The 15,202-nt window shown below is 44.5% G+C and overlaps 1 protein-coding gene across 1 annotated transcript in view; it reads right to left on the bottom strand.

The window, feature by feature from the left end:
• LOC126470722 (vitellogenin-like) overlaps positions 1-15,202 on the bottom strand; it is a 451,798-nt gene that overhangs the window by 105,389 nt on the left and 331,207 nt on the right. The window lies entirely within an intron of this gene.

Raw genomic sequence — 15,202 nt, 5'->3', positions numbered from 1 at the left:
TGGAAGAAATGGCGGCCCAGACCAGTACTTTTTGAGGATGCAGGGACGATGGGACTGCAACATGGGGCTTTTCGGTTCCCCATATGCGCCAGTTCTGTTTATTGACGAAGCCGTCCAGGTAAGAATAAGCTTCGTCAGTAAACCAAATGCTGCCCACATGCACATCGCCGTCATCAATCCTGTGCACTATATCGTTAGCGAATGTATCTCGTGCAGCAATGGTAGCGGCGCTGAGGGGTTGCCGCGTTTGAATTTTGTATGGATAGAGGTGTAAACTCTGGCGCATGAGACGATACGTGGACGTTGGCGTCATTTGGACCGCAGCTGCAACACGGCGAACGGAAACCCGAGGCCGCTGTTGGATCACCTGCTGCACTAGCTGCGCGTTGCCCTCTGTGGTTGCCGTACGCGGTCGCCCTACCTTTCCAGCACGTTCATCCGTCACGTTCCCAGTCCGCTGAAATTTTTCAAACAGATCCTTTATTGTATCGCTTTTCGGTCCTTTGGTTACATCAAACCTCCGTTGAAAACTTCGTCTTGTTGCAACAACACTGTGTTCTAGGCGGTGGAATTCCAACACCAGAAAAATCCTCTGTTCTAAGGAATAAACCATGTTGTCCACAGCACACTTGCACGTTGTGAATAGCACACGCTTACAGCAGAAAGACGACGTAGAGAATGGCGCACCCACAGTCTGCGTTGTCTTCTATATCTTTCACATCACTTGCAGCGCCATCTGTTGTTGAAAATTGTAACTACTGTAATTTCGAAAGTTTGTCCGCCTGAAAATGTACTGTTGTCCCAAGCATATTGCAACAAACGGTGTATTTCTATCGCTGCTCGTTTAGTTTTTATTGCCGTTTCAAATATACCGGTCATTTTTTAAACACCCTGTAAATAAACTGCACAGTACGTGAAAACTTTAACGCATGTTAGTTGTAAATAAGCAGGAAAACAGTAATTCTAGAAAAAACGGTAGACAAGTTTACTTCCAAATCTCCTTAAGCTGGCTTCTTCGAAACCAGGTTTTCTATCTCAAGTCGTTCAGTGGAGCATTCTCTATGTCCTGTTTAATTTTTGCTCGCTCTTACGGAAAGACCCTGTATTTTGTACGGAACATACACACACACAACACTTTTAGCTTACATGTTGCACATTACATTCTGCAGCCACCACGGTATAAGGACCAGCATCTGTATGATGTGCTCAAAATTGGTTCAAATGGCTCTGAGCACTATGGGACTCAACTGCTGAGGTCATTAGTCCCCTAGAACTTAGAACTAGTTAAACCTAACTAACCTAAGGACATCAGAAACATCCATGCCCGAGGCAGGATTCGAACCTGCGACGTAGCGGTCTTGCGGTTCCAGACTGCAGCGCCTTTAACCGCACGGCCACTTCGGCCGGCTGATGTGCTCAAGGTGGTAGCCCTGATACTGCACCGCTAATGAATCATGTCGTCAACAAAGGCTACCGCAGCCACCCACCAGCAGTTCGGTTTTTGAGGCACTAAAGGTTCTACGCTTCTTATTACGCATTACACCTATCGATCGCTACTTACCAGTGGAACTTCTCTTCCGGCCCAGTCTTTGGTCCGCCTTGCCGCTTGCTGTTGGCAAATCAACTTCGTTATTTTACATCTGCATTTACACTCCACAGGCTGCCATATGGTATATGAAGGAGTGTACCACAGTTACCACTATCATCCCCTGTTGTCCTTTTCCATTCGCAATTACATGTAAATGGGTTCATCAGAATCCCAACTTGCTGTAATCCTCTATATGAACTTTTTAGTTGTCTGGTTTTCCCGTTACGGTGACTTCAAGGGGTATTTGTGGGGGAAAGCAACATTTTGCGTCACGATTCTGTGAACGTACGGTCTCCGAAATTTAAAATCAAATCTCTCTGTGCAGCACAATGCCTCTCCAATAGCGTCCGTGGCTGGAGTTTAATCAGCTTCTCCGTAACGCTTTCGCACTTTCTAAATGAATACGTGACAGAACGCGTCGCCGGCCGCGGTGGTCGGAACCGCGCGACTGCTACGGTCGCAGGTTCGAATCCTGCCTCGGGCATGGATGTGTGTGATGCCCTTAGGTTAGTTAGGTTTAAGTAGTTCTAAGTTCTAGGGGACTGATGACCACAGATGTTAAGTCCAATAGTGCTTAGAGCCATTTGAACCATTTTTTTTTAACAGAACGCGTCACCTTTCTTTGGAAATCTCTGTCTCCTCTACCAGTACAACCTCGCTAGTGTCTGAGACTGGTGAGCAATACTGTAGACTACATCCACCAAGTGCTTTTAAAACTTATTATTTTATGGATGGATCTCAGATCATTAGGATTCTTCCCACGAGTCTCAGAATAGCATCTCCTGTGACTAGGTTTATGTGGGTTTCCAGTTTAGGTCAATAAGAGCGGCTGTTACTATTTCATAGAAATTATCGTCAAAAGTTGCAATACTGCTAGATACTTATGAGGCGCAATATGTATTTTTTTTTTTTAAGTCAACTACATATCCCTGCCACTGGCGTCACTCCCCTGCAGGTCTTCTTGCTTTTCGGTAGAGCATTCTGCGAACATTCTCCTGAACTTACTTCGTTATCCACCAGGCCATTAATATATAGTGAACAGAAATGGCCCTGTAACACTCCCTTAAGAAACTCCCAGAAATAATTTCACATGCTATATTGTTAAGAATGATGGGTTGACTTCTGTTGGCCAGAAAGCCCTGAATCAACACTTCCAATTTCCTACAAGCACTTATTATAATCATTTAGCGTCAATCAGCAACTGAATCGAATGCTTTCTCGAAGTCGAGGAATGCGGCATTAACCTCTGGACCTCATGAACGCACAGACCGAGCTGACTTCCACAAGACTGGTGTTTGTTGATGATTGTTGTTTTCTGCGAAGGAGAATTTCGTTCATTAAAAAGACCACAGAATGCGACCATAAAATGTGTTGTATAGTAAGAATACAACAGGTTGACGTCTGTGATCTAGCCATATACAGTGTGTATCATAATAAATGTCGTAAGCGCATGCAGTTGAAAGTACAGAATACTAGAAGCAAATAAGTCGCAGTAAACATGTGTTCTGAAACGCATACCTTGCTATGGGTATTTCTTCATCTGTACTACTGCGAAACAAATTTTTCTACTGAACAAGGGCTCATAGCTCTAAAGGTATGCGCTTTCAAACTCACGTTTACTGGACATTTTTTCTTGTTTTGGTCCAAACTAACACCATTCAAAATATAGAAAGCAGAGAGCTTCAAGTAGAAGAGATTTGTTTGAGAGTATCGAAGATGAAGTAGTGTCATAGCTGTTCAAGTGTGCGTTTTAGAGGCGTGTTCACTGAGACTTTTTTCCTTCTAGTATCGTGTACTTTCATCAGTATACGGTTACGCCCCAGTACAGGGGGCGGTCAAAACGTTGGCGTTTGAGAGCGTTGCTGCAACGCATATGGAATCCAGCGCCACTCCGATGCGGGTATGTAAGCACTGACTTGAAGGCAAGGAGTTAGTGTGACCTTCGAACGGAAACTTTTTGATCGCCCCTTTATAATTATGTGCATCTGTTCGACGATACTTGTCGGAAACTGGAATGATCTGTACCCTTTTATAACCGCTGCAATGGGCTACTACGGCATCGTAGAGTTTGTGTTTTATGTTATATGGGACTACATTTGTGGAACGGCATTGCACATCTAGTCATACGCAGGAATCACAGCAAGACAATGCAACCAAAAAACACACACGCGCGAGCGAGCCCTTAATACTGCCATTTTTGTGTTCCAGGCTGAAACAGAGGATACGGGTTGCCTGGTGGAGGGCATGGAGACCATTTTCAACTGGGACACTGGACTACATGTCCACCTGGCTGATGATACAGACCCTGTGAGCACTGGGAGGTCCTGGTGGCTCGCTAATAAGGGTAAAGGGTCATCCAGACTTCACTACCTAAAATTATTGGCTCTAAACCGCAGGAATACTCTCCATCAAGTGTACAATGAATGATAACCAAACTGGACAGTGAACTGGTTCTATAATATTCTGGTACCATTTGAATTACACTGAAGGAAATGAAAGCATTACAATAACGCATTGACTGAACGCTACCAAACTTATACTTCAGTATTTGCAGCCCTATCTAATATGTTGATTTAAATATCCACATGCGAGATTATTTGTGCAGAGCAAAGCCATTCCTACAGATGTATAGTGTGACTGCATTATGGTTACTAGGTATGCGCAACTTCAGTGGAATTTTGAAGTGGAGATCGCAGTACAGTACGCCCAGAGAAACTGCACGTACAGCTTATCGTCATCTTCAGTACTTTGAGAAAGGCAAGATCACTGGCACGAGGGACATGGGAGGATTACACTGACGGACTACATAGATTGTTGGATATAATGCACTGTGGAATCCTAACGTGAGCAGCTATTGTACACTCCTGGAAATGGAAAAAAGAACACATTGACACCGGTGTGTCAGACCCACCATACTTGCTCCGGACACTGCGAGAGGGCTGTACAAGCAATGATCACACGCACGGCACAGCGGACACACCAGGAACCGCGGTGTTGGCCGTCGAATGGCGCTAGCTGCGCAGCATTTGTGCACCGCCGCCGTCAGTGTCAGCCAGTTTGCCGTGGCATACGGAGCTCCATCGCAGTCTTTAACACTGGTAGCATGCCGCGACAGCGTGGACGTGAACCGTATGTGCAGTTGACGGACTTTGAGCGAGGGCGTATAGTGGGCATGCGGGAGGCCGGGTGGACGTACCGCCGAATTGCTCAACACGTGGGGCGTGAGGTCTCCACAGTACATCGATGTTGTCGCCAGTGGTCGGCGGAAGGTGCACGTGCCCGTCGACCTGGGACCGGACCGCGGCGACGCACGGATGCACGCCAAGACCGTAGGATCCTACGCAGTGCCGTAGGGGACCGCACCGCCACTTCCCAGCAAATTAGGGACACTGTTGCTCCTGGGGTATCGGCGAGGACCATTCGCAACCGTCTCCATGAAGCTGGGCTACGGTCCCGCACACCGTTAGGCCGTCTTCCGCTAACGCCCCAACATCGTGCAGCCCGCCTCCAGTGGTGTCGCGACAGGCGTGAATGGAGGGACGAATGGAGACGTGTCGTCTTCAGCGATGAGAGTCGCTTCTGCCTTGGTGCCAATGATGGTCGTATGCGTGTTTGGCGCCGTGCAGGTGAGCGCCACAATCAGGACTGCATACGACCGAGGCACACAGGGCCAACACCCGGCATCATGGTGTGGGGAGCGATCTCCTACGCTGGCCGTACACCACTGGTGATCGTCGAGGGGACACTGAATAGTGCACGGTATATCCAAACCGTCATCGAACCCATCGTTCTACCATTCCTAGACCGGCAAGGGAACTTGCTGTTCCAACAGGACAATGCACGTCCGCATGTATCCCGTGCCACCCAACGTGCTCTAGAAGGTGTAAGTCAACTACCCTGGCCAGCAAGATCTCCGGATCTGTCCCCCATTGAGCATGTTTGGGACTGGATGAAGCGTCGTCTCACGCGGTCTGCACGTCCAGCACGAACGCTGGTCCAGCGGAGGCGCCAGGTGGAAATTGCATGGCAAGCCGTTCCACAGGACTACATCCAGCATCTCTACGATCGTCTCCATGGGAGAATAGCAGCCTGCATTGCTGCGAAAGGTGGATATACACTGTACTAGTGCCGACATTGTGCATGCTCTGTTGCCTGTGTCTATGTGCCTGTGGTTCTGTCAGTGTGATCATGTGATGTATCTGACCCCAGGAATGTGTCAATAAAGTTTCCCCTTCCTGGGACAATGAATTCACGGTGTTCTTATTTCAATTTCCAGGAGTGTATATGACAACAGGATTGACTTGGTGATTTCTGAACGCTGGCTGAATGCTTTTCCAGTGTATGACAAGAACGGTAAACCTTCTTACAGCACACAGTAGTTCGCATTGTAACATATCATTTCCTAACCACCCCTGTGTGCTTGTCCTGTTCGTTATTGTAGTCATCTCGGCTAGTTTGTGGCTGCCGAAGGGTGAGGGGGCGGGGGAGATGTTCTTTTCAGCCTCAAGATTATGGGCAGCTTTTTCCATAATCCTCCTAAATGAGTTGCGGTCGGAGTCGAGTAGATTGACTTTAAGGGCGAGTAAATTCCCCACGACGTCCGTTATTTTCCGAGAAGCGTTGCAGAAAAAGTTACACTGACAGACTTCATTGATTGTTGGATGTAGTGCAGTTACTGTACACCGAGTGGTGGTGAGATGGGTGGGGGCGTACTTTCCAGAAGAACTACACTTCTAGGAGATCGTAGGATTATTCGAATCCTCCCTCAGTTAGACGTATGGTATCATCTGAAATCCAGCAGTGATTACAGGCAGCGATCAACCACGAACTGTTGTAAACAGGTTACTGGAAACTGGGTTGAGACCCGTCGTTTGTCGCTGACACCATTCCACAGACAACAGAAACTTGCACGATGTGGAGCCAGAGTCCACTGGAATATTAATGGCATTCTGTGGTGCTCAGCGATGATTCACACCTCTGTCTGTGGCGATCACATGCATGTCAATGTATCCATAGACGACATTGTGGAAGGTCACAGGACGCAGAAGCTCTTGAGAGCCACACATCTCAAAGTGTGGAATCATGACGTTAGCAGTTATTGGATATGACAACAGGATTGACTTGGTGATTTCAGAACGCTGGCTGCATGCTTGCCAGTGTATGACAAGAACGGTAAAACTTCTTTCAGCACACAGTAGTTCGCATTGTAACATATCATTTCTTAACCACCCATGTGTACTTGTCCTGTTCGTTATTGTAGTTATCTTGGCTAATTTGTGGCTGCCCCGAAGGGGGGCGGGAGGAGGATGAAGGGGTTCTTTCCTTAATCGTCCTAAATGAGTGGCGGTCTGTGTCGAGTAGATTGACTTTAAGGGCGAGTAAATTCCCCACGATGTCCATTATTTTCCGACAACCGTTGCAGAAAAAGTTCTTTATGTCCTTGCATGAGGTAGAGCCTTACAGAAGCGCTGTAACCAAGAACAGAAAATGGCTAGTGTAAATGTCTACATTCTGCTTCCGATTCTGATTGGATGAAAGGCCTATGCGTTGAATAATTTCGTGGAGCGGTCTGCACTTCGCGAAACCACTTAGTCAATCGATAGTCGTCCTGTGTGTTGGGGTCACGGACTCTCTGAAGTGGAAGTGCTCATTCGAGAGCGGTACTGATTTCTGTGTTCGGAGACTTAATGATCCACGAAGTATTTCTTCCAGTACGTAAATCTGAGAGGACTGGTAATGCGTCTCTCATGCGTGGGTGTCGAATGCTCATGGTTTTACGGTTTTATGTGGAGCAAAGTTTGACTTTTTAGGGCAGGTGAATTTCTCATTAAGCAGAGTCCTGAAACTAGGTTGTAGAGCTAAGAAGATAGTTGGGTATTTGGTGTTGTAGTGAAAGAGTCGGACTTGTAGAGGTTTATATGGAAACCAATAAATGATATTCCTTTCGGTGGAAAGTGGCGCATGAGATTTGTGTTACTATTTGCCTATCGATTTTGAGCTGTGCTCCTACTTGGTTGTTGTGGAGGAAATCGGCGGGAGTGATTAGGAGCAAGTTGGAGGCGGTGTATGAAATGTTGACGATGTACACAGTGGTCGGATCTCTGAATTTTTGTGGTAGTAGTTGGAGTGCTACATGATTTTTAAATTATTGACTGTGAAGTTGTGGGACGCTTAAACCTGTCTCGCAGGTCAAAGCGAGATTAGCGACCATTACTTAGAGGGATTGGATAGTGCAACAGAGCAGAGAATTAATTCGTCCCCGTCAATGAAAGTTACCGATTAAATCTATTGAACAGAACGGCGAGTATTTTTCCTCGCGTGCCGCATGTTGCCAAGTGTGGCTTGGATGCTAGCCGTCACCGCGAGTGTGGTTTCGCGCACGACGCCACGGAATCTCCGACATACAAACAAAAGTAATGTTTCAGAACCACATGTATGAATCCTTGACGGGACTCATTCGTTCCCTGACTTCTCACCCGTAGAGCACGTCTGGGATGCGATGGGAATACGTATACATTGTATACCAGCCTCCAGCCAGTTATCTTCCTGAACTGACAGCATATCTACATCTACATGTTCTGCAAACCGCTATGAAGTGCTTGGCAAAGGAATATCTGCCACTGTAGGAGGTACCAGGGATTTTTCCGGTTCCACTCATGCACGGAACGCAGGAAGGAAGACGGTTGAAATGCCTCTGTGCATGTTGTAATTAATCTAATATTGTCCTCATGATCCCGCGGGAGCGGTATGTAGGGGGCTGTATTATATTCCTATAGTCGTCAGTTGATCCCTGTTTTAGGCACGGAAAGAGATATTCGGAGATTGTTTGCTTCCCTGTCACGACGAATACAACAGTCTATTTGGGCCTATTGGGGTCACACCACATACTGAAGTTGATGACTATAATTTCCGAATGAACTGAAAATTTTATCATTTAATGCTCTTGATCATCTTGAGCACCACAGTTGACAATTTTAATGATTAATAAAAACCACCTTAGGTGTATTATTATACGTTTATTGTATTACGACCGGTTTCGTTCGCTGAACATTTTAAGCTTGCCGTGTTGTCCTAAAATCATGACTTTAGCACAATTCAGCAATCTGTAGATGTTCAACGAACGAAACCGGTCTTAACACAATAAATGTGTAATAAGACAGCTGAGAGGTTTTATTAATCATTTAATATTCCTTACGTGATGAATAGCTCCACAAAGTTTGACAAATATCGGGCTTTTCATTCATGGTGTAATACTATCATTTCCGTCAGTGTATTTCTGGATACAGACTTGCGACTGTCGCTACTTTAAGTGCACTCGGAAAGTACGCATGTTAGAAAGTTACTGCGAAAAGAAAGGCAGCTACATCACCGATTTAAACAGAGCTGAAGCCTTGTTGAAAATAAAACAAAGTTAACGATAGAACTGTTTCTGAGAGAAATCAAGAATAGAAACCAAGTAAGCCGGCCAGAGTGGCCGAGCGGTTCTAGGCGCTACAGTCTGGAACCGCGCGACCGCTACGGTCGCAGGTTCGAATCCTACCTCGGGCATGGATGTGAGTGATGTCTTTAGGTTAGTTAGGTTTAAGTAGTTCTAAGTTCTAGGGGACTGATGACCTGAGAAGTTGAGTCCCATAGTGCTCAGAGCCATTTGAACCATTTTTAGAAACCAAGTAAAGCTAAGTAAAGATTAATCTCTTGCGTGAGAAATGTACGTTGCTGAAATGGAGTAGCAGTTGTATATGGACACAGCACATCACAGCCTATATAGGGAAAGAGATACTACATTAAAAATAAAATAAAAAAAGGAACTTTAATGTAAGACTGCAGTAGAGCACAATACATTTTAAAATTAAAGTAACACAGTCGTCATCTAAAATACTGGTCTTTAAATCGCAGTTGTATTTGCGCCATCTAAATAAGAATTATGGTGCACTTTCATTCTAATGACCTCTATGTTAGACTGCTCAGTTGGTAGATAGGAAGAGTTTAATTACATGACACTTTTAGCAAGTTCTTGAAATGTTACGACTGTTCAGCTAACCAGCTTTAGACTGGAAGATTCACGTGACTTTAAAAAGCATCAAGGTCGTTCGTGTGATGCCGTACTAAGCTTCTTATCAGAAAATTACATTCCGTAGTGAGCTACAGAGCCGACGCGTGAGGGTAGCGTCTTAGGTCTCCTGATACCAAGCGGATGCGAACTTTTTTCATCCATTTTAGGCTACATAAGCAGAAGGCTGTTACAGTTTCACTAACTACAGGTCTCGAAATAAATGAAAAGAACAGTATGAAATTTCTCCTGCTCAGCAATTACGGCGAAGAACATACTGCAGATTACCGTTGTAGCAAACGTTAAACATTCGTCTCAGACTGAAAATACGGAGACTCAGTGGCGAAAGTTGAAGAGTATAACACAACAAGCAATAGACAGGTATGTGGCGACCAAGGTTGAGAGGGATGGGAAACACCTGACTTTGTTCAGTAGTTATGTTAGAAAGTTACTGCGAAAAGAAAGGCAGCTACATCACCGATTTAAACAGAGCTGAAGCCTTGTTGAATAGAAAACAAACTGAACGAAGTCAAAATAAATGTCATGAGAGCAATGACAGAAGCGTTCAGTGAATTTTAAAGCAATACCTTATTCACTAAACTGAAGAAGGAAGAGTAAGAACTTTTGGTCTCAGGTATAGGCAGTCAACGAATTGCAGAAACATCCAGTCGGTCATTAATGATACTGACATAAGGACGACGCCAGAGAAAAGCACAAAATTCCGAATCCCGTTTACTGAATGCTTTCACGGATGAAGATCGTACTACATATCCCTTTTTTTATAGTCGCAGGAACTCTGAAATGACAGATGTAGGGAGGACGGAAGGTGGAATTAAAACGAAATCAAATTTCTCAACAGAGGGAAGGCCATGACGACATACGACAGTCAACTTTATGCAGACACTACAAGAGATTCTCAGTGCAGCCATTCTTACACATCCTTCAGCGCTCCTTCTCAAACAATCACGAACTCGTTCGACAGCATCTGGCTGCCCTCGGACCTCGAATTTGTTCACTTTTATGAGACAGATGCTCCTCCATAGTATACACGTTGTTGATGGGTGTCTAATACACCAATGTCTTCCAATGTTTCCGCAGTAGAATGTCAGGGCGAAAAGGGCATTCCTGGCTAAGAGAAGTATCAAATATAGATCTAAATTTAAGGAAGAGATTTCTGAGAATGTTCCTTTGGAGTGCAGCGCTGTATGTCAGTGAAACATGGACAGTGGGAAAACCGGAATAGAAGAAAATCGAAGCATTTGCGATGTGGTGCTACAAGAATAATCCTGAAAATTCGGTGGACTGATTAGGTAAGAAATGAGGAAGTTCTCCGCAGAAACGGCAAGGAAAGGAATGTATGGGAAACACTGACAAGAAGGACGGACATGATGATAGGGTATATGATGAGACATCAGGGAATAAAAGTTGCAGAGGAAAACAGCAGATGGAATATATCCAGCAAATAACTGAGGACGTAGGTTGCAAGTAATATTTTGATATGAAAAGATTGGGACAGGAGAGGAATTCATGGAGAGCCGCATTAAACCAGTCAGAAGACGAAAACAAGAAAAAGCAAAGGCAGGTAAAAGATGAAAAAAATGGTTCAAAAAGGCTCTGAGCACTATGGGACTTAACTTCTGAGGTCATCAGTCCCCTAGAACGTAGAACTAGTTAAACCTAACCAACCTAAGGACGTCACACACATCCATGCCCGAGGCAGGATTCGAACCTGCGACCGTCACGGTCGCGCGGTTCCAGACTGTAGCACCTAGAACCGCTCGGCCACTCCGGCCGGCGTAAAAGATGACCAAAGAACAATACCATGTATGTCATTTCCCGCGTGGGGTAATACGATTCCATTTGACTTCTTATATTGCTCACACCCCATGGATTCACTGATCTTGTTTTGATGCCAGCGCAAACCTAAAACGATATTCACAGAACAGCTGATGCAGGGAAAAGTTGCAAGTTTTATTTCTTAATCTCAACAATTTGTTGGATCCAGACATTTGTTGGAGGACTTCTTTCTAATTTTAACCAGTACTACAGGGTGTCCTAAAAGACTTTCCCTGATTACATAAATTGATAACTCAGGCTAGAAGTAAGATACAAATATGAAACTTGTGTCGAATTGTTTTCAACTATCAACGTTCTTTCCTGTTTTAGGTTCGCAGTACGTAAGTAGTGGATGAGATGCAGTGCCCAAGAAGCCATGTTAACCAATAAGGAGAAGGGACAGTGTGTCCTGTGGTACCATGAGACTCGATCACCAACCATAGTGCAGAGACACTTCCAGACAACATTTGGAAGGAATCCACCTGATGTCAAGAGCATTAAAGCCTGGTATGAGAAGTTCAAGAACACAGGATCGGTTGCTGACCTTCCGAGGTCTGGTCGACCAAGAACCTTAGCAGACAGGATGGAAGCTGTAAGGCAGTCTTTTCTGCGAATTCCGAAGAAATCGGTGCGCAGGGCCTCACGTGAATTACAGATGCCAAAAAGCTCTCTCCATGACATTTTACACAAACGTTTATTGTTTCGTGCATACAAAGTGCAAATCGTTCAGGCCTTGTTGCCCAATGGCAGTACGCGTCGATATGACTTTGCGGCCGAAATGCTATCACGTATTGAAGAGGATGATAGTTATCTCAGACGAATTGCCTTTTCCGACGAAGTGACCTTTTTTGTCAGTGGAGTATTGAATCGCCATAATATGCGCATTTGGGGTTTACAACCCCTGGCGAGGTCATGGAGTGCACCAGAGGCAGTCCAAAGGTGAATGTTTGGTGCACGCTATTGCACGATCGAATTATCGGGCCATTCTTCTCCGCTGAGGCTACCATCACATCTGCAGTGTATCTGGACATGTTGCAACTGTATGCTGTTCCTCAGCTGCTTCAATATCACCCCGCCTCATTGGGGTTTGGACGTCCGTGCCTATTTCGATATGACCTTTCCTGGGCGATGGATTGGTCGTGATGGGCCAACGGTTTGGTCTCCACGCTCTCCTGACATAACCCCATTAGACTTCTTTTTATGGGATTATGTCAAGGACGAGGTCTACCGAACACGTGTACCAGATCTTGAAACCATGCGGCAATGGATAACCATAGTCGTTGAATCGATCCCTCCAGTGATGTTGCCTGATGTGTGGACGGAAATTGAATATCGCCTAGATGTGCTGTGTGCTACCAAGGGTGCTCATGTGGAAGTTTACTGATGTGTGAATAAAACTTTGATAGTTCGTAAACAATTACACACCAGTTTCATATTTGTATCTTACTTCTAGCCTGAGTTATCAATTTATGTAATCAGGGAAAGACTTTTCGGACGCCCTGTATATCCTACTTTTTTTAACATGACGTCTATACGTGAGCCTTTGAATAACGTCGGGAACTCTAGTAATCTTTTCGCGGATGATGCTGATCCACATAGGGAATTTCTAATGCCAGAACACTGAAGCAAACAGCTGGCAGATTTGCAAAGGATCGACGGCATTTGGGCAAGGACTGGGAAAATGACCCTCATTTCCAAGAAATGTACGTACTGTGCGCAAATTGCTGCAAATAACTATTAGACTTTGAGTGTCAGGTGTCATGATGGTCTGAATCCAAACCGATTTAGGGTGGTAAGACCACATAAAACTAGTTGCAAGTTAGACAGATACACTAAGATTCATTGGTAGAATCATAATGAATTTAATATATTCCCGAACAAGGTAGCTTATAAAACACTCGTTTCGGTATGCTCGTCTCGCTCAGATTTATTCACGCGCAGTCTGTAACAGACACCCTTTAAGAAACATGTATTAATTAATGAGAAACAAGTTAGCTATAAATAGGAGGGTAATTGAAGAAACTGCGGTGCCAGTTCTAGCGTGAGCGGCGGCTGAGTGAGACGTTAGCGGCAACTGGTCTTTCCTTTCCAGAGAGCGCAGTTACGGTAAAAACTTGCCGGCACGGAGACTAAGTAAATTCTCGTTTGTGCACGACTGTTTCTCCGAACGACACTTTCATCTGACGTGATTGCAAAAGGTAACTCTAACGTGTCTATCCGCTGCTGGAGAATTCCAGCAGCATACCTGTTGTGCCCGCTGCCCAGTATGTGGAGACAAATATGGAGCATCGCGGTTCACGTCTCAATAGATTATTCTAAGTGACTACAAAATCATCGACCGAACCTATATTTTTTTCTACTAGAGGTGGACCTGTCTTTATCCTTATAAACATTTGAAACCACAATTAACAGATATTTAAATACTACAGTGTCAACAACATCTAATAACAAAATTTTTACCAACATACTTTTCTCCGTACAAGAACCTCGGACTATGTAATAATGTAAAGTGTGGGTGTGACTGAACATAGTGAAGTACAAATAACGTCACGAAAAGAAGCTTAAACAGTGATGTAAATGGTCTGCGTGTTGCTACATTTTTCATTGAGAAATGATTTTATAATTGTAAACAGATTCGTTCCACATCACAGCGAGAGATCGTAATTAAGAGCCACGTAACTTGCAAATTTTGAATGCGAACATTTTAGGTTCGACTTTACCATGACTTTTATTGATATCGTGAAACAACTGGTTTACTGTTACCAGTCACTACTGCGTGTGTGTTGTGTGCTGTATTACGACTTTGGAAGTATTCTGTTTTAGTAGTTTCATTTTCACATTTACGTGTACGTTTAGTTTTTAGTCAAAGACATCCACAGAGGCATATTCTGAAACATTGTTTCGTTTCTCCACTAGACAGTGTCACACGTTATCCCAGAGTCTTAACACAACTCACACGTCATATTAACGCACATAAATCCAACCTATGAAGGAGGTTCAAGCCTTGTGAACACGCTGTAGATATAAATAACAGCGACTGATAACAGTAAAACTGTTTCATTCGATAACTTGTAAATAAATAACAAATTACTTTCTCTTTTCATTAAAAGCACCTTCACGGGGCGTTCGGAAATTCCCGTTACACACTTCAAGGACTTGTAGAGAGGAGTGAATACATAAAATCTGGAATAGAACCCCATGTCCGGAAACGTACTGCTTCCGTTCTACGACAGTTTCAGTTCAGATGTTTAACTCACCCATTTCTGATTGAGGAACTGAATTAGACGAGACGCAGTACAATCGTTAGATAACAATTCGAAAGGAAACATAACGAAACATCAATTTATCTCTCAAGAAAATTTGTTTGTGTTAACGCTTAAACATTACATGTTTACAATATTCTAAAACAAAAACAAAAAAACCAGCATGCTGTACGTACAGAACAGTGCTGATGCATTACAACAGCGGCTCGATGTGGCGACCAGCAACGTTGTTACAGACATTGTACCTAGGAAGCATGTTCTGGTACACAATATTCATCCCGCCTGGTGTCTCTTCAGTTTCCAGTGCAGCGGCCAGAACTAGTGTCAGCAGATCTTCCTCTGTCTCTACACGAGTCTCGCAAATTAAACTTTGCGTATCACTCCACAAGAAGTAGTCCATATGAGTTAAATTTGGCGACAGCAGAAGACGTGCAGTTGAACCACCTAGTCCTATCCAACTTTCGC

Source organism: Schistocerca serialis, chromosome 3 (assembly GCF_023864345.2).
Source record: "Schistocerca serialis cubense isolate TAMUIC-IGC-003099 chromosome 3, iqSchSeri2.2, whole genome shotgun sequence".
In the NCBI taxonomy this organism is placed as follows: Eukaryota; Metazoa; Arthropoda; class Insecta; order Orthoptera; family Acrididae; genus Schistocerca; species Schistocerca serialis.
Note: the sequence above shows the minus strand (reverse complement) of the source record. Positions and strands in the feature narration are given on the sequence as shown.